Source organism: Macrobrachium nipponense, chromosome 12, assembly GCF_015104395.2.
Source record: "Macrobrachium nipponense isolate FS-2020 chromosome 12, ASM1510439v2, whole genome shotgun sequence".
NCBI classification, from domain to species: domain Eukaryota; kingdom Metazoa; phylum Arthropoda; class Malacostraca; order Decapoda; family Palaemonidae; genus Macrobrachium; species Macrobrachium nipponense.
Window position 1 is genome coordinate 15,697,532 of NC_087205.1, and position 16,200 is coordinate 15,713,731.

The window sequence follows — 16,200 nt, forward strand, 5'->3', positions numbered from 1 at the left end:
GGCTCACAAAAAAGAAGGGTAATCTTAGACTTGTCCCGCTTAAACTTAGCCATCCGCTGCGACAAGTTCAAGATGCTCACGATCTCACAGGTGCGGACCTTACTTCCCCGTGGGGGGGGCCGTCACCACCTCTATCGATCTTACAGACGCCTACTATCATATCCCTAATTGCAAGAACACACCTTCCGTCCATATCTGGGTTTCAAGATAGGAGACCAGACATTCTCCTTCAAGGTAGTCCCCTTCGGACTCAACGTGGCACCCAGGGTGTTCACGAAACTAGCGGAAGTGGTAGTACAACAACTCAGATCGCAAGGGATTATGGTAGTAGCGTATCTCGACGATTGGTTGATCTGGGCTTCACAGTCGAGGAATGCAACAGAGCTACACTGAAAGTGATTCAGTTCCTGGAATATCTAGGCTTCAAGATAAACAGGACCAAGTCAAGACTCACTCCAGAGTCAGACTTTCAGTGGCTGGGCATTCAATGGAATCTATCCTCCCATACTCTGTCGATTCCATCAACCAAAAGGAAAGAAATAGCGAAGTCAGTCAAGCAATTTCTAAATCACAAACTGGCGTCAAGGAGAGCTCAGGAGAGGATCCTGGGTTCTCTCCAGTTTGCATCAGTGACGAACGTCTTAATGAAAGCCAAACTGAAAGACCTAACCAGAATCTGGCGCTCACGAGCAAATGTCAGGTCCAGGGACAAACTATCCTCAGTCCCTCTGATTCTAAAGAATCGACTTCGGCCGTGGGCGAAAGTCAAGAATTTGTCAGTGTCAGTACCCCTTCAGTTCCCTCCACCAGGGATTACCATCCACACAGACGCGTCCTTAAGCGGTTGGGGAGGGTATTCCCACGTCCAAAAGGTTCAAGGAACTTGGTCACCTCAGTTCAGTCAGTTCCATATAAACGTACTGGAGGCAATGGCAGTGTTCTTGACTCTAAAAAGGTTGCGCCCACCAAAGTACTCCCACATAAAGCTAGTTCTGGACAGCGCAGTGGTAGTACATTGTATAAACAGAGGAGGCTCCAAGTCACGTCATCTAAATCATGTGATGGTAGCCATCTTCTCCCTGGCAGACAAGTTCAGTTGGCATCTCTCCTCCACTCACATAGCTGGAGTGAGAAACGTCATAGCAGACGCGTTATCCCGATCAGTACCCCTAGAGTCGGAATGGTCACTGGACAACAGTTCGTTCCAATGGATCCTTCAAAGAGTCCCAGGGCTACAGGTGGATCTCTTCGCGTCCCAAGCGAATCACAAACTACCCCTGTTATGTAGCCCCCAACCTGGACCCTCTGGCTTATGCCACGGACGCCCTGGCTCTAGACTGGAACAACTGGAAGAAGATTTATGTCTTCCCCCCAGTGAATCTCCTTATGAAAGTTTTAAACAAACTCAGGACGTTCAAGGGTCGAGTGGCTCTAGTAGCCCCAGACTGGCCGAAGAGCAATTGGTATCCCCTAATTCTGGAGCTGGGCCTTCGTCCTCTTCGGATCCCCAATCCCAGGCTCTCCCAGTCAGTACAGAAACGTAAGACTGTGTTCGCTTCCTCAGGGATTCTCAAAACCCTAACTTTATGGATTTCATGAAGTTTGCGGCAAAAAGAGATGCGAATATTGACCCTCAGAATATTCTCTTCCTGGAATCGATAAAAGGGATTCAACTTTGAGACAGTATGATGCTGCTGTCAAAAAGTTAGCAATCTTCCTGAGAGAATCTGATATTAGAATCATGACAGTTAATTCAGCTATATCCTTTTTCAGATCCTTATTTGAAAAAGGTTTAGCAGCTAGCACGATTACGACAAACAAGTCAGCCCTGAAAAAGATATTTCAATTTGGGTTCAATATAGACTTGACGGATTCCTACTTCTCGTCTATTCCTAAGGCATGTGCTAGACTTAGACCTTCTGTAAGGCCTACGTCAGTTTCATGGTTCTTAAACGATGTTCTAAAACTGGCTTCAGAAACCGATAATGACACATGCTCGTTTTATAATGCGCTAAGGAAGGAAACACTGTTTTTATTAAGCTTAGCTTCAGGAGCAAGAATTTCAGAACTGTCGGCTTTGTCCAGAGATCCGGATCATATTCAATTCCTTCCCACAGGGGAGGTACTACTTTCTCCGGAACGTAGCTTTTTAGCAAAGAATGAAGACCCTTTGATGAGGTGGGAACCTTGGAAGGTACTACCCCTTCCACAAGACGTATCTCTTTGCCCAGTTACAACTTTACGAGCCTTTCTATCCAGGACCTCCTCATCCTCATCGGGTCCCCTCTTTAAGAGGGAAAAAGGTGGAACTTTATCCATTAAAGGCATCAGGCAACAAATCCTGTACTTTATTAAGCAAGCCAATCCTGACTCTTTCCCGAAAGTACATGATGTCAGGGCAGTAGCCACCTCAATTAATTATTTCCAACACATGAACTTCGATGAGTTGAAAAAAGTATACCGGATGGAAATCGCCGACAGTGTTCAACGCCCATTATTCCTTAAGTCCTTGGAAGCTCTGAAATTTTCAGCAGTAGCAGCGGGAAACATAGTTTCCCCTGATTCTAGTTAAATTGTAGTAGAAGATTCAGTCCTCCTTTCTACCTGCTTCACCCAACAGTTCGTCTATTCCTACCGTGTTCATTTACATTCACCTGGTGTCTTAGCTGCTTATATGATGATGTAGTGTGTGCCCCCTATTTTTTGACTAGGGACACTCACAGATGATTATGGATTTTGATCTCATGGATGTTAACCCAACCCCCTTATTTTTATGCTAGGGGATACATCTCATTTATAATGGTTATGGGTTTTGTATATTAAGTCATATGCATTCCTTATATATTATCCTTGTTGCTTAATTTGTTCATTTGATTATTTTAATTGCTATTATATTTTGATACATGCCTTTACACAGATACCATTTTGTTACATGTAAGCCAATTTACCTCTGTACATATGTAATTACCTTATGATAAGAAACATGTTTAGAATTAAGGGTAATTTAAGCATATTTCTATTTTGTATCACTGTGTATTTGTATCTTTTTAGCAATTATATTCTTTTTTATATTTACTTTATTTTTTATTTGAGACCTATTCTGATTTATTTTATTACTTTTGTTTACAATCTTGTGCTATTTCTCTGGTACGATTTCGCGCAGCGACACGAGCTGAGCCCAGAAAAGGGATTTTGACGTAAGGAAAAATCTATTTCTGGGCGATTGGCTCGTGTCGCCAGCGAAATCCCGCCCTACCCATCCCATCGCCCAAGATTGTCTGCTAACTTCAGGATGGCCACCAGAGGCGCAGCAGTCGGCAGCATGGGATGGAGTAGTAGTAGTACGAGCTGCTCACTCTGTGGGTCGGCTCTCCTCATGGAGGGTTTTTGTTGTGGGAGATTTTCTATTGGTATTTGGCTCGTGGTAGTGGTCTCACTCGCCTAGTGTTCATACCGACACCCTGGAGGAGGGTGAGCGAGTCAGTTATACTGACCTTTTTCTTTATTTTATTTATTCTCTGGTATGTGTTAGTACATTTACCCTAGAAATAATAGATTAAAGGATATTTCGCTGGCGACACGAGCCAATCGCCCAGAAATAGATTTTTCCTTACGTCAAAATCCCTTTAGTAGTTTGAACAGTATCAGTACCAATTATCTTATGGAAGCCAGTTTTTTGGGGGTAGTTCAGGAACTTATGAGGAAAATAGTTGTGTGGCTGACCAGTACCATTTAGCTGACGATCCTAATCCCTAACCAGGGAAAACTCTCTACACTAGAATATATCTTTAACAAAAAAAAAATGGAGGCTTGAGAAGATCTAGGACAGAACATACACATGAAGATTATTTTTCATTCTTATTTCTTCCAATAAAAGGGACAGAAGCCCTTAATGATAAAAATATATAGCAAAGGATTTTCTATCAGTACGTACATACTACACTGGACTCGAACATGCTTGTTCTTTATGTCAGTTCTGTTATAATAATGATGCAAGATACAAAAAGACCCTTAAAACTGCAGATTATTGAAGTTGTATTGGTAAGAATTTAACATTCACAAGCTTTTCAAACTTTTGTTTCCTTTTTCAGGCAGTCCCCGGGTTACGACGGGGGTTCCGTTCTTGAGACGCGTCGTAAGCCGAAAATCATCGTAAGCCGGAACATTGTCAAAAATCCTAAGAAAACCTTACTTTTAATGCTTTAAGTGCATTCAAAACTATGTAAACTGAATTCTTATTGCATTTTTCATCAAAAAAACCTTTAAATATTGATTATTTTGCATTTTTGGTGTCATATTTCATCTGCCAGATCAGCATTTGTAGGCGTCGTAACTCTGGAACATGCGTCGTAACTCTGGAACATGCGTCGTAACCCTGGAACATGCGTCATAACCCTGGAAATAATTTCTGATGAATATAATTGAAAAGCGTCGTAACCTTGGAACGTCGTAAGCCGAGACCATCGTAACCCGGGGACTGCCTGTACTATATTTACTTGTTGGACATTTTTCCTTACAATGTTTGGTTTTTCTTCTATTGATTTTTAGTAACTACACATAAATATGTTTCCAGGTGTATAGGAATCTTATGTTTTTAGAATACTGTAACACTACTATGTACTGTTGGTGCTATTCAGTAGTTTTCCACCCCCCTAAAAAAAATTTGTTTCTCACTTTAGTACCCACACGAATGTTAAACGCGTACGTAGGGAAACAAAAAAAAGAGTTATTTGCTCAAATAGAAATTGTTGAAAATACCCAAAGCTTGAGATAGGCAATCATGTTTGGCAAGAAACTATTTTGTGCAAGTACTAAAACTTTATAATTTCTTATGATGATGATCTTTGATGAATTCAAACACCTTATCTCCCTTGGGGGTAGCTTCAGTATGACAAAAGCAGCCAGAAGCATCAAATCAGTAATGAAAAACCACTACTAAAGTTTATACTGCTCATAATTTTAAAGGTATATAATCATAGTTTTATTACTGAATATTTAAAGCTTGACATTACCTTCATTGGATGGGAGAAAAAAAATGGATCCATTGGTAAAAAAAATAGCTTTACATATGTGACTATGAGAAAATTAAAACTACTATCCTGTAACATCACTTCTGGCATGTATGTTATATGAAAACACACAATGTACTACCAAGAGTGAACCTCATTTACTGATTTTCTAACAAACAGACTAGTATCCTAAACATTTGAATTACCTAATGGTTTAGAACAAAATATTTTGGTGCAGTGTCCAGGGTAGACTCTGTAGCACGTAGGATGTGGCACCCTTAGGCAAGTTAGGTGAGATTAAGATGTATCCCTGTAAAACTTCTAGCCAAGGTTAGGTGATCCAAGGGGGTGGTGTCCCCACTGGGGAAGGTAGGATAAAGGGTACTGTGTTAGGGAAGGTTATGTTACAGTGCATTATTGTAATTACCATTATTAAATTATCAGGCTCTCTATTAAATTTTTCTTTGGTGATTACTATACATGCAGTAACCTAAAATTTGTTAACTTTTTTCTGCATAGGCTAATTCACTGTTCTTGTAAGTGTAGCTTACAAGTTTTTTGGTGTTCCATTCCTGTAATTATCATTAGGTACCTATTAAATTATCAGGCTCTCTATCAAATTTTTCTTTGGTGATTACATGCAGTAACCTAAAATTTATTCAACTTTTTTCTGCATAAGCTACTAATTCACTGTTCTTGGTGTAGTATACAAGATTTTGGTGTTCCCCATACAGTAAAGTTGTAAATACAAATGCATGTATTTGGTTGGTATCACATAGCCAAAAGTGCACTCAAACATTTAGCAACCTGGAAAATGGGTTTTACAGTTCCTGTGTTAGGCAAGAGATACTCTTTTCATACAATTCAGACAATTTTAATTCATTAAAAAATATATCTTATGCTAAATAGGTACTATGCAAAAAATCAAAATAAAAAATTCAAGCTCAATTTTCTTGTGCATGTACACTGTTAGCCCAAGAGCTCAGCATCTACCTCTAAGGAGGTTACAGAGAGATTACATACATTACATGTACATATATACCTAATGGTTAGATACTCATCATCATTATTATTTTTGGGAGGCCTTTATTCAGCCCTGCTAGATCTAGCAGGTCCCATTGTTTCCCATTGTTGTGTAAAACTTTGTATGTTGTAGTTCACAGATTTGTTAAATAACTTGTTCTGTGTCCAACCTGTTGTGAATGGATAAGACTGGTTTCTTTAAGTCTCTCAAGTTTTCATATTTTTTTCATTCTTGAATTGTTCAGGTATACCATGTATTCAAAAAGGTCTTTTGAAATAGCCTAGGTACTACCTAGCTACCTACCATAGGTACTATATTCAAAAAGATCTTTTGAAAAAGTTATATTTGTTGCATCTTCAGTGCCATTATTCTGTTTGTCAGTGGGGTATTTGACAAATGACAAAGCCTTCCTACACCAACACATTACATATCAGTAAAATGCCCTTCAATTTCAATGAGGGAATATATAATCATTCCCCCTTTATGTAGTACTAATTTAATTTGATGCTGGCGAGATACTACTAATTTTACATGTTACCCTTGTTGGTTGTAGCCTGTAGTAGTAAGTCTTGCTAATTTTGTGTAATGTTTAAGGTACTGTATACACATAGCCTACAATGAACTTAGCTAGCACAATTGTCAGGAGGCAATTTCAAGTAGCTATACTAGCTAGGTAGCTACCTATAGCCTACTATGAAAACGTAATGTCAGTATGTAGGAAAGTCACAGGAAATTTGCCGGATGAAGGTAAACAATCCTGAAATGTTAAACATTACTATTAGGTAGTAGATGCAAAAAAAAAAGCCTTAACATTACCTGAGCGATTGCAAGTAAAGAAGCTGGTTACTGCTTGCGACTCTTGCTTGAGGAATTGGTGTAATCATTATCGCTCACAGAACAACCTTAACAAGCTTACTCTTACAAAAACAAACTTCATATTCTCAAAATAAGCATCCATTTGAAACTAAGAGAAGAACAGTAGTCAGAGACAGAGAGTACAAAACTTGAACCATTGTTATTAAAAAGGAATACCTATTGGGTTCTTTTTTTCTATTTGTTAAAAAGTAGGCTTAAATGCTTGGCTAACGCTGTGTCTTTTCCATGACATGAATAGACTGTAGAATAGATGGATAATTGTTTTAATATAATTCATGTTACCTTCAAACTTGAAATTTCATTACAAAATGTTCATACTTTAAGCTGGATAGATGAGACCCTAAATTTGTTGGTATGAGAGTCATTACTGAATTCAGACGTCATCCTGTTTACACGTCACTCAGTAGTGCGGTTGTTGTTTTAGATTTAGCTGACCTTATGCCAGCACGTGATCTTGCTCATAGAGCACCCTGTAAACATGTGTGCCGTTGCAGAGCAAATTCTTATATCTATTCGTAATGGATAAGCTGCAGGGTGAAACAAAACCGCGGCATCACTAAATCAGTTTTAATTGCATTTGCCACACCTGGTCAAAATGCGTTTTTTTGGTCTCAAACGCTCATTCGCTACCTATACTATTGAGGGGAATGGGGTGAATCTAAGTTCGGGCACTGTAAAGTCAACCATATGGCCTCTATACATAAGTATATTTTTTTTATACGAATGTAAGTTATCGCTTTTCAGAGTTCTGGCGAGCGAGAACTTACTTTCATGATTTTCATCACTGAAGTCACGTGTCATGCGTCAGCCAATGGTGTGCGAGCTAACCCGCCGCAGCTGAGAGGAGCGTCGCTATAATTATAAACAGAACTCTCCTCCGCTCTTATTTACGTCAGCTTTTTTTTTTTTTTTTACAGTTTTCGTGTTTTTTTTTTTTCGTTATAAGCTTGCTACTTGTAGGTGCCTCTTAGACACTTTTGGTAGCAAATGAAAAGTCTGAAAATCGTATCTGGGCTACTGAAAGCAATGCACTATGACTAAGTAACAAATTTGCAATTGGAAATGTTGAATATTTAAGCGGTGAAGAAACGTGTTTAAAAGTGTTCAAAAAATGCCTTAGCAAATTCAGTTACTACTACTTAATAGCCTCTAGTAGCATAAGTTCTGAAGTCTATTTTTTTACTAGTCTAGCGTTAAATTACATGAAATTCGGAAAAATTTTTTATAAGAATTTTTTCTGAGAAACAAATATTAAACTAGCTATGGCATTACCAATTTTGAAAACTTTGAACGCGTTTTTCTCAATTTTTTTAAATGTGGCGAATGTAAGTTCTCGCAGTGCCAGCCTCAAATGTAATATTTCATATTTATTCTAAAGGAAAGACGTAGGTTGAATCTACCTCTATTTTGGATTTTGATACTGTTTAAAGAAAGTAGTTTATCATTTCTGTACTTAAATGCAGTTTATGAAAATTATACATTCTGTTTTTGTTAAGATAATTTTATTATTATCGTGAATTAACTATTTTTCTTATACATTTCAAAGAATTGTTTTATTTTGTTACAGTGGTTCTTCTCTTTTACAGTATTTCCAGGCATGAAAAAATGAGTGTTTATTTTTGTACTTCTAAGTGGTGTATGAAGTGGAATTTTTCGTTATTCATTAAGTAATTGCACACGAAGAGCTTGGTTGATTGATTTCACTTCCTTCTTCATTAACCCTCTTACGCCGATTGGACGTATTAAACATCGACATAAATTGTCTCCCAGGCTTTTAAAAATTCGCGGAAAAATACTTATCCTGTACATGGAATACTTTGAAACTACAGTAATAAATGCAATAAAACCCAAAACATGCTGTGGATGAGATACGTGGATGACATCCTAACATTTTGGGATAATAAGTGGGGTAATTTTAATGAATTCCTCTCAAAATCAAACGCATTAGTGCCCAGCATCAAATTTAAAGTTGAATGGGAAACAGACAACAAAATTCCTTTTCTTGATGTTTTAATAATCAGAGACACGACAGAATACAAATTTACCATATACAGAAAACCAACGTTCTCACTTTCATATATTCACTACTTTAGCTATCACGACATTACTATCAAGATAGGTGTAGCTAGCAACCTATTCTTAAGAGCCTTACGAATTTGTTCCCCAGATTTCCTGGAAAAAGAATTGAACTAATTCGCAAGCAACTTTCATCTTTAAAGTATCCTGACCATATAATTGAGAAAGCAATTCAAAAAGCAAACGTAATTTTCTACCGACCCCCTAAAGACAAGACCAGAGACACACCCAACAATAAAATAAAAATTCCTCACCTGGAGACGATTAAGAGAGTAACCCACACCCTTGGGAAATCCAACCCTTTTGCATTTACCTACCCAAATACCTTAGCCAAATCCCTGATTAACGTCCAACAAAAGACATCTCCCAAAGACTCTGGGGTATATGAGATCCCATGCCAGGACTGTGACCAATCTTACATCGGATTTACAGGTAAATCACTTCCCCAGAGATTAATACAACACAAACGGTCAGTTAGGTATGGACAACAGAACTCGGCTATTTTCAACCATATAAATAAACATAACCATATAATAAACTGGAATATGTCACGTGTAATTTATAGCAGCAACTGCCGGTACAAGACTCAAATGATGGAATCGGCCTTGATAAAAGAGAAGCAGGTAATGAACATCTCAAAAGGGGCGTGGATCTCAGATGTCGTCGACGAAGTGTTCATTCAACCAACGCTTAAGAAGATTAAAGGAAGATTATCAGCGGGGTGACCTAAATTGGCTTACTTGTGGACGGATCTCTTGGTATAAATACCACCCTTTCTGTAAACTTTTCTCATTCATATACCTGAAGAGAGAGACAGCAGTCTCTGAAATATAGTACTTTTCTCTCTACATTTTGGTGTTTTTATGGGCTCCTTTTATTAGATATATATATATATATATATATATATATATCTATATATATATATATATATATATATATATATATATATATAATATATATATATATATATATATATATATATATATATATATATATATATATTACTTTCTGCATAGATTTAGAATGTTGTAAACCAGTCAAAGTTATCGTCAGAATTACCTGTAAGCTAATCTTAAATAAAATCTAAGACACTTCAAGAATAAGCAAGTTATCAAACAGTTGATGAGGGCCTTTGCATGGATAGTGAGGAGACTCCGGGCCAGCTCTGTACCCATTTAACTATGCTTGACTTAGCATGAGTGATAACGGTACAAGATAAATAAATTAATAAAATTCCCTTTATGATGGTATTGTGATATATTTTTCTATGAAATTTAGTTGCAAAGTACAAATTCGTGATGACTGCAGCTGACATAATATACAAGACTACCTCTGCATTTTGACTCGGCACTTTTTAACAAACCGCGTGCGCGCACACACACACATACATAGAGACCCGTTGCTGAATAACCACTGGTTCCATGCAACGTAAAAACACCATACAAACAAACATACATAGAGAGAGAGAGAGAGATCCATAAAACAGTTTGTTACATCGAACAGTTTATCTTTTGATGCATGTGGTAGGTTTCTTACAATGACTTTCATCTGGACTTATCTGCACAGTACTAGAGAAAGAAAAGCGTGATTATATTTCTTAAAATTGGACGCTACTGAATAAGTTTTTGGTTTCACTTACGGGATAAGAAGAGACGGGGGTGTCTGGATAACAGACGTAGCGGTAAACTTGGTGTCTATTCAACTGCACGGGGACAATGTTTGTGGGTTACGCGATAGCGATTACGAATTTATACCATGACTAGTAATATTGTCCTTACTTTAAACCCAGAGCTGCCAACATTACTGCAATTCCCTTGTGTTACAGGGAATATTCTTGGCTTCATAGATTAGTAGGTACCGATTGATGTCCCTGTTCTCGTTTTATGAAATTAGGGAATTTTGTTCATCTAGTATCCTGGAAAGACAACTACCATGAGGAATGTTAAAACCTGGACTGTTTAGCTGACCGCCCTATAGGTATAAAAGTTGGTAACATGTTATTGAAAAGACCTTGATATCATTACCAGCTGCATCAGAGAACAAAAGCAAGATAAACTATCAGATATTTTATTCGGATAGGACTTTAAACCAACAGCTAGAAGTCAGGTAATATAAAGTAACTTACTGAAGATTTTTGCTGTTCCGTTATTTATGCTTGTCTGGTTAACCATGATCTTTTTTTTTTTATTGCAAGGAACGCGCACATTAATTATGACAGATGTTCGAGACAAAAACGCCCTTATCTTGTGGTTTCATGTCTGTAAATAATAGCTCTACATAATTTTTTTTCTTCAGTGGGCTCAGTCCTCGTCGTCAAAAGTAATGTGAATGAAATTTAATTAGACTTATAGTCTACTGTCCTTACAGATATCACAAGGTGTCCATTTTCGTTTCCAGCCAATATGTCACTGTAAAAGCTTTGCCCTTGGTCACGATTAGGATTACTACGTAAAATATGCCGGTTCACTACAGAATATAGTGTCCGTATTGCTTCCCGAACCATACCCATAAGCCCTGTTTCTAATAAAAGATAATTTGTAGTACTCACGTCCTACCTACTAAAGGTTCCTCTCTCTCTCTCTCCTCTCTCCTCCTCCCCTCTCTCTCTCTCCTTCCCTTCTCGTCTCTTCTCTCTCAATCTCTCGTCTCTCTCTCTCTCTCTCTCTCTCTCCAGTAGGCATTGAGTTAATGCACCTTTCACAGTTCTGATTTTTTTATGCTAATTGGTTTAAATTTTATATTAATGTTATCAAAGTTCATTCTGTGGTTTTCATCCCAACAATAAACTGCACTTTATACCTGTCAAAATGTGCTTCTTTTTACGCTGAAAGAAGTATATCCAAAGTCCTGCATTTTTGTGCTACACAAGAAAGGTTATAATTCACGCTGTAATATATATATATATATATATATATATAATATATATATATATATAAATATATATATATTATATATATATATACACACACACATATATATATATATGTGTCTCCTTACTGTCCCAGCTAGCACATCTACGTGGTCACCAAATAAACACAACATTGCGAAATCGTTGCGGTCACGTTACATTTCAATGTGAAATAAACGTAGATCTGTAGACTAGATATTACGAGGAAGCAACATAGAAATTTACTTGAAAATATCACCTCCTAACCACTAATATAGCACTTTGGAATAATGTTTTTGTATTGATAACGAAAGGTCTAAATTAAAAACAGTACTCAATATTGACAAATTTATTCTATCAAAAATAGTATATGTTAATTAAGACATTTATAAACAAAAGGAAATGGTATATAATCAGGTACAGTGCATAATTAGCTGATATTGACAAAAAGAAAAAAAAATAGAATTACATTCCAAGGCTGGGCCTGGGTATAAATATATACAAATATATATATATATTTTTTTTAAATCAGTACATTCCAAGGGACGGTGGTTATAAATACTACATGTGAATATATATCAAAAGGAAAATAGTACATTCCATGGCTGGGTATGAATATTTACGAATATATATTAAAAGAAAAATATGATACATCCCAAGACTAGGTATAAACATATACGAATATATATATTAAAAGAAAAATAGAGAACAAAATACAGTAACAGGAATAGTATATTCCATGGAAACTAAGTTAAGTAATCCTTTAGAAAGCATTTAATGTGTGCTTGGGAGACCATATTTATGAATTAATAATTTAGTCAATAAATGGGTAGAATTTTTTCTGCTTTCCCAAAGAGGGCAGGTATACTATAACTACAGCTAATCTCATTGTAGCCCATTCTTTTTGGCATCTCTGGAAGCTTAAGGGTAAGAGCATAACAATAAAATTCATGATCAGTATTATTAGTACATTTTGTGAGACTGGCATCAACATTCCGTTGCGACTTGAAAAATATCGAAATGTTTCGTTAACGTCTGATCGGTGGGGTGGAGTTTAGGTACATCCGGTCACTGCCAGCGCTGATATAAGGAAAAAAACACAAAGTTGGATGTACAGGGTATTAAGTTTGTTAGTGACTTAGTAACGATTTTAAAAAAAGTTCATTTATATATATTGCCTGAGAAGACAATAAAATAACTCGATCGTTTCCCTTAATTTAGAACTTTAGAGGGAGGCGATTTGGATAAATGGAATAGTCTATGTTTAAAATGTTTCGCTTTCTATTACAGCTGACCTTGACGCGTTTTCATTAATGAACATTCTCGACGTTTTTCCGCCTGTTGTAGTGACTCCAAAACTAGTAATGTCTCATATTCTTACAGCCTTACAAGTAAGAATTTTTTAAACTACCTTTTTGTCACATAAAATTAGACCACATTTATTTTTGGGGTAAATATTGTACCGATTATATTGCGGTTTTTATTTCATTTAAAATTATTTGTATTTTATTTTCGTATTACAGTATTGATATGTAGACTGATTTACCATCTTCATGAGATCAGGAGTAAATTGATCGATCATTTATATAATTTAAGGTTTTTACTGCTTCGGACATTTCAAGATCTCTTGTGGCTTTTATGATTTAATAGCGAGCATTATGGGATGAAGTTGCCAAAGTAGAACCCTAGGACACTCAGGGGTTTATGTAACAGTGCATTTGGCATTCCTTGGTGACCATCCATCCAATTAGTGATTATTTCTTAATGGCTGATCGGACAACCTCAATTTGAGTTAAGGTGTCATTGTCATTTATAAACCTTTTAATTTTCTTATATGTGTGTTATTTATTTTTGTTACTGAATGGTTTGTTAATTGTGGAGGTTCGATCAGAGTTACTGTGCTACATTTATTTATTCTAGGTACATATTAATGTGCAGATGCTGATAGTGATGGTAATTACTGCATATGTGTCGTATATCAAATTACACGATAGATTTTGATGGATGATCATAACTATTGAAAATAAGTCATAAAAAGCGAAAAACATAGAACTAAGATCCGTTGTTAAAGAACATTACTTGAAAATCAAGATTATTATCCAACGCCTGGCTGTTAAGCTTTGAATTGTGCATCGTCTTAACATGGCGAATGTTTACTAAGTTGCCAGCTAAACAAATACAGAGTTTCGCCCGACTACAGAGATTTTTCTGTTTGTAAGTGAGTTTACTATTTATTTTAGGTAGAATTGGTATAATGTTATTGGTTTGATAGGTTCGATACCGCAGTCAGTGCACGAGGTTAGGCTATTCGATCTGTAACTTCATGATAGGATCGAAGCTAGTACTTTAGCCTACTACCTTAGGGTACGCCAGTAATCAAGGCCGATCAAATCACTCTATCTTGTGTCAAGTTTTGATTCATTATTGTGGTTGGCTTACGAACAACTCGATTCTTTAATATGTCGCATGACAGAATGGCCAAACATATGAATCACATTTTTCTGACAGCTTACCGGAAGCTAGGCTACTTGGGTAAAGCACTGCTGTGCGGACAGGCGGACAAAGTACCGTTGCGCGGTCCCTTTCCCGAAAATTAACGTTAGCACTTCCAGTATCCTGAATTAGATGCGAGTCATAACCCATCCAACGTGGAAACAACAGATCGAGAGACCACTTTTCTCTCGAAGCAGGGTAAACAACTGCGTGGACTGGCCAACTCACCGACTACCACGGCTAGGCCACCCTCCGAAAAAGTACTTTTAATGCGTCCTAACACCATAGATGGTCATCAGTCACGAGTTTTTGTTGGTGAGACATAGATATATGGAGCTCAAGACCTCGGTAGATCTAGGGTACTTATCCGTGGCGGCCTAGACTATGGCAGTTGCGGTTTTCTATGCAGTTTTACCTACTGAACAAGAATTTTAAGTAATATTTATTCGGACGACTGTAATGAACCCCCCAGGGGCCAGTACTAAACACGGCGAAATACATTGGACGCCCCAATCCCTAGTGGATGTCGTATCCGTGGTTACGTTCCTTGCAGTCTGTGCGGACTGCTTTTGTAGAAATACCAAGACCTCTACTCTCCTTTCGAAGTATTTTCTCCAAAGTTAGAAATTAAGGCCATATTTTAAGATTTAAACAGAGGTTAATGAAAAAGGTGGCCAACGCAGTGCCCATAACCCCAAAACGCTTTAGAAATTTTTACTTACGATTAAAAAACTTTAGAAAATTGACACCATCTCGATGTTTGCGGAGTTGCTTGTGTCAACAAACTTCCCATTTCCTGTGCTAAATCCGCACACCACTTGTACCCATAGACGCTGGGGCACTTTCATCACAACAATAATAAACACGTCCTCTTACCACAACGTTTTTAAGGAAAATACGGTTTTGGTAGAAGACGACGACGACGAAGCGTGCACCAGACAATTATTTAAATAAATAGTAAAACATCAATATTTTACATATTTATGAATATTAATTTGATAATATTCGTTATTGAAAAAGTAACTCCATTCCTAACTAAAATTTAAGTAATTATTTTTTCGGAACTAGAATGTTTTTTTAAGCCCTGTATTATGACGTCATGACATCTTCACTTTTGTACCAATTGTAAATGAATTGCTATACTCAACTTTCTTGCAGAACAGTTTACCAGTTATTCATGCAGATTGTTATCAGGTATTCATGTATTGTAATAATGGTAATGCACATATATATCTTTATTATTTACTTTTTGGATATATGAAGATGTTTTACTGCCGTAGTGTGATGCAAACGCTTTCGCTCCTTGGGCCTCTTGTCTGTTTTCGCACCATAAGAAATTAATTGGGCCGAATTTGCAATGACCAGAAAGCCGTTAAAAGAGGAAAGTTAGCATTGAGGAGCATATGTTTTGATTGAGAAAAATACAAATTTATACAATAGCTAGCTTGTAAAAAATACTTCATTACAGAAAACTTGATTGACAACTAAACAGCATACCTACTATGGGTTTCAGAGACAGTGCAAGCACGTTTTTTGGCAATATTTCTGTAAGGAACACTCGTATCAGAACAAGATTTTGCTTTAGTGTATTACACCCAGTGCCATAATTTATAAGGGTATTGTGAATCACTAATCATAAAGAATAACGACACTTGTCCTTGTACCAAGAGACTAAGACTCCATTATCCAGAAATGGATGTGAACACAGGAGTAAAAAGCTCCACCTACCCTCTCCCCCCACCTCCACTGCCACCCCTGTCCATCTTCCTTCCTTCACCTTCCCTTCTCTTTCTCTCTGAAAGTTGCTTTAGTTTAAACTTATTTTGTATGATTTT

At 37.0% G+C, this 16,200-nt stretch overlaps 1 protein-coding gene across 13 annotated transcripts in view; it reads right to left on the minus strand.

Annotated features, from left to right (window-relative positions):
* The window catches only part of LOC135224360 (uncharacterized), a 38,969-nt gene extending 28,098 nt beyond the window's left edge, over positions 1-10,871 (minus strand). For 3 of the 13 annotated variants that reach the window (XM_064263299.1, XM_064263298.1, XM_064263295.1), the window contains exon 1: positions 10,625-10,871. The gene's annotated coding sequence lies outside the window, so the exon portion shown is untranslated. The other 10 variants (XM_064263291.1, XM_064263289.1, XM_064263292.1 and 7 more) reach the window with 8 other exon arrangements.
* Between the last annotated feature and the right edge of the window lie 5,329 nt (positions 10,872-16,200).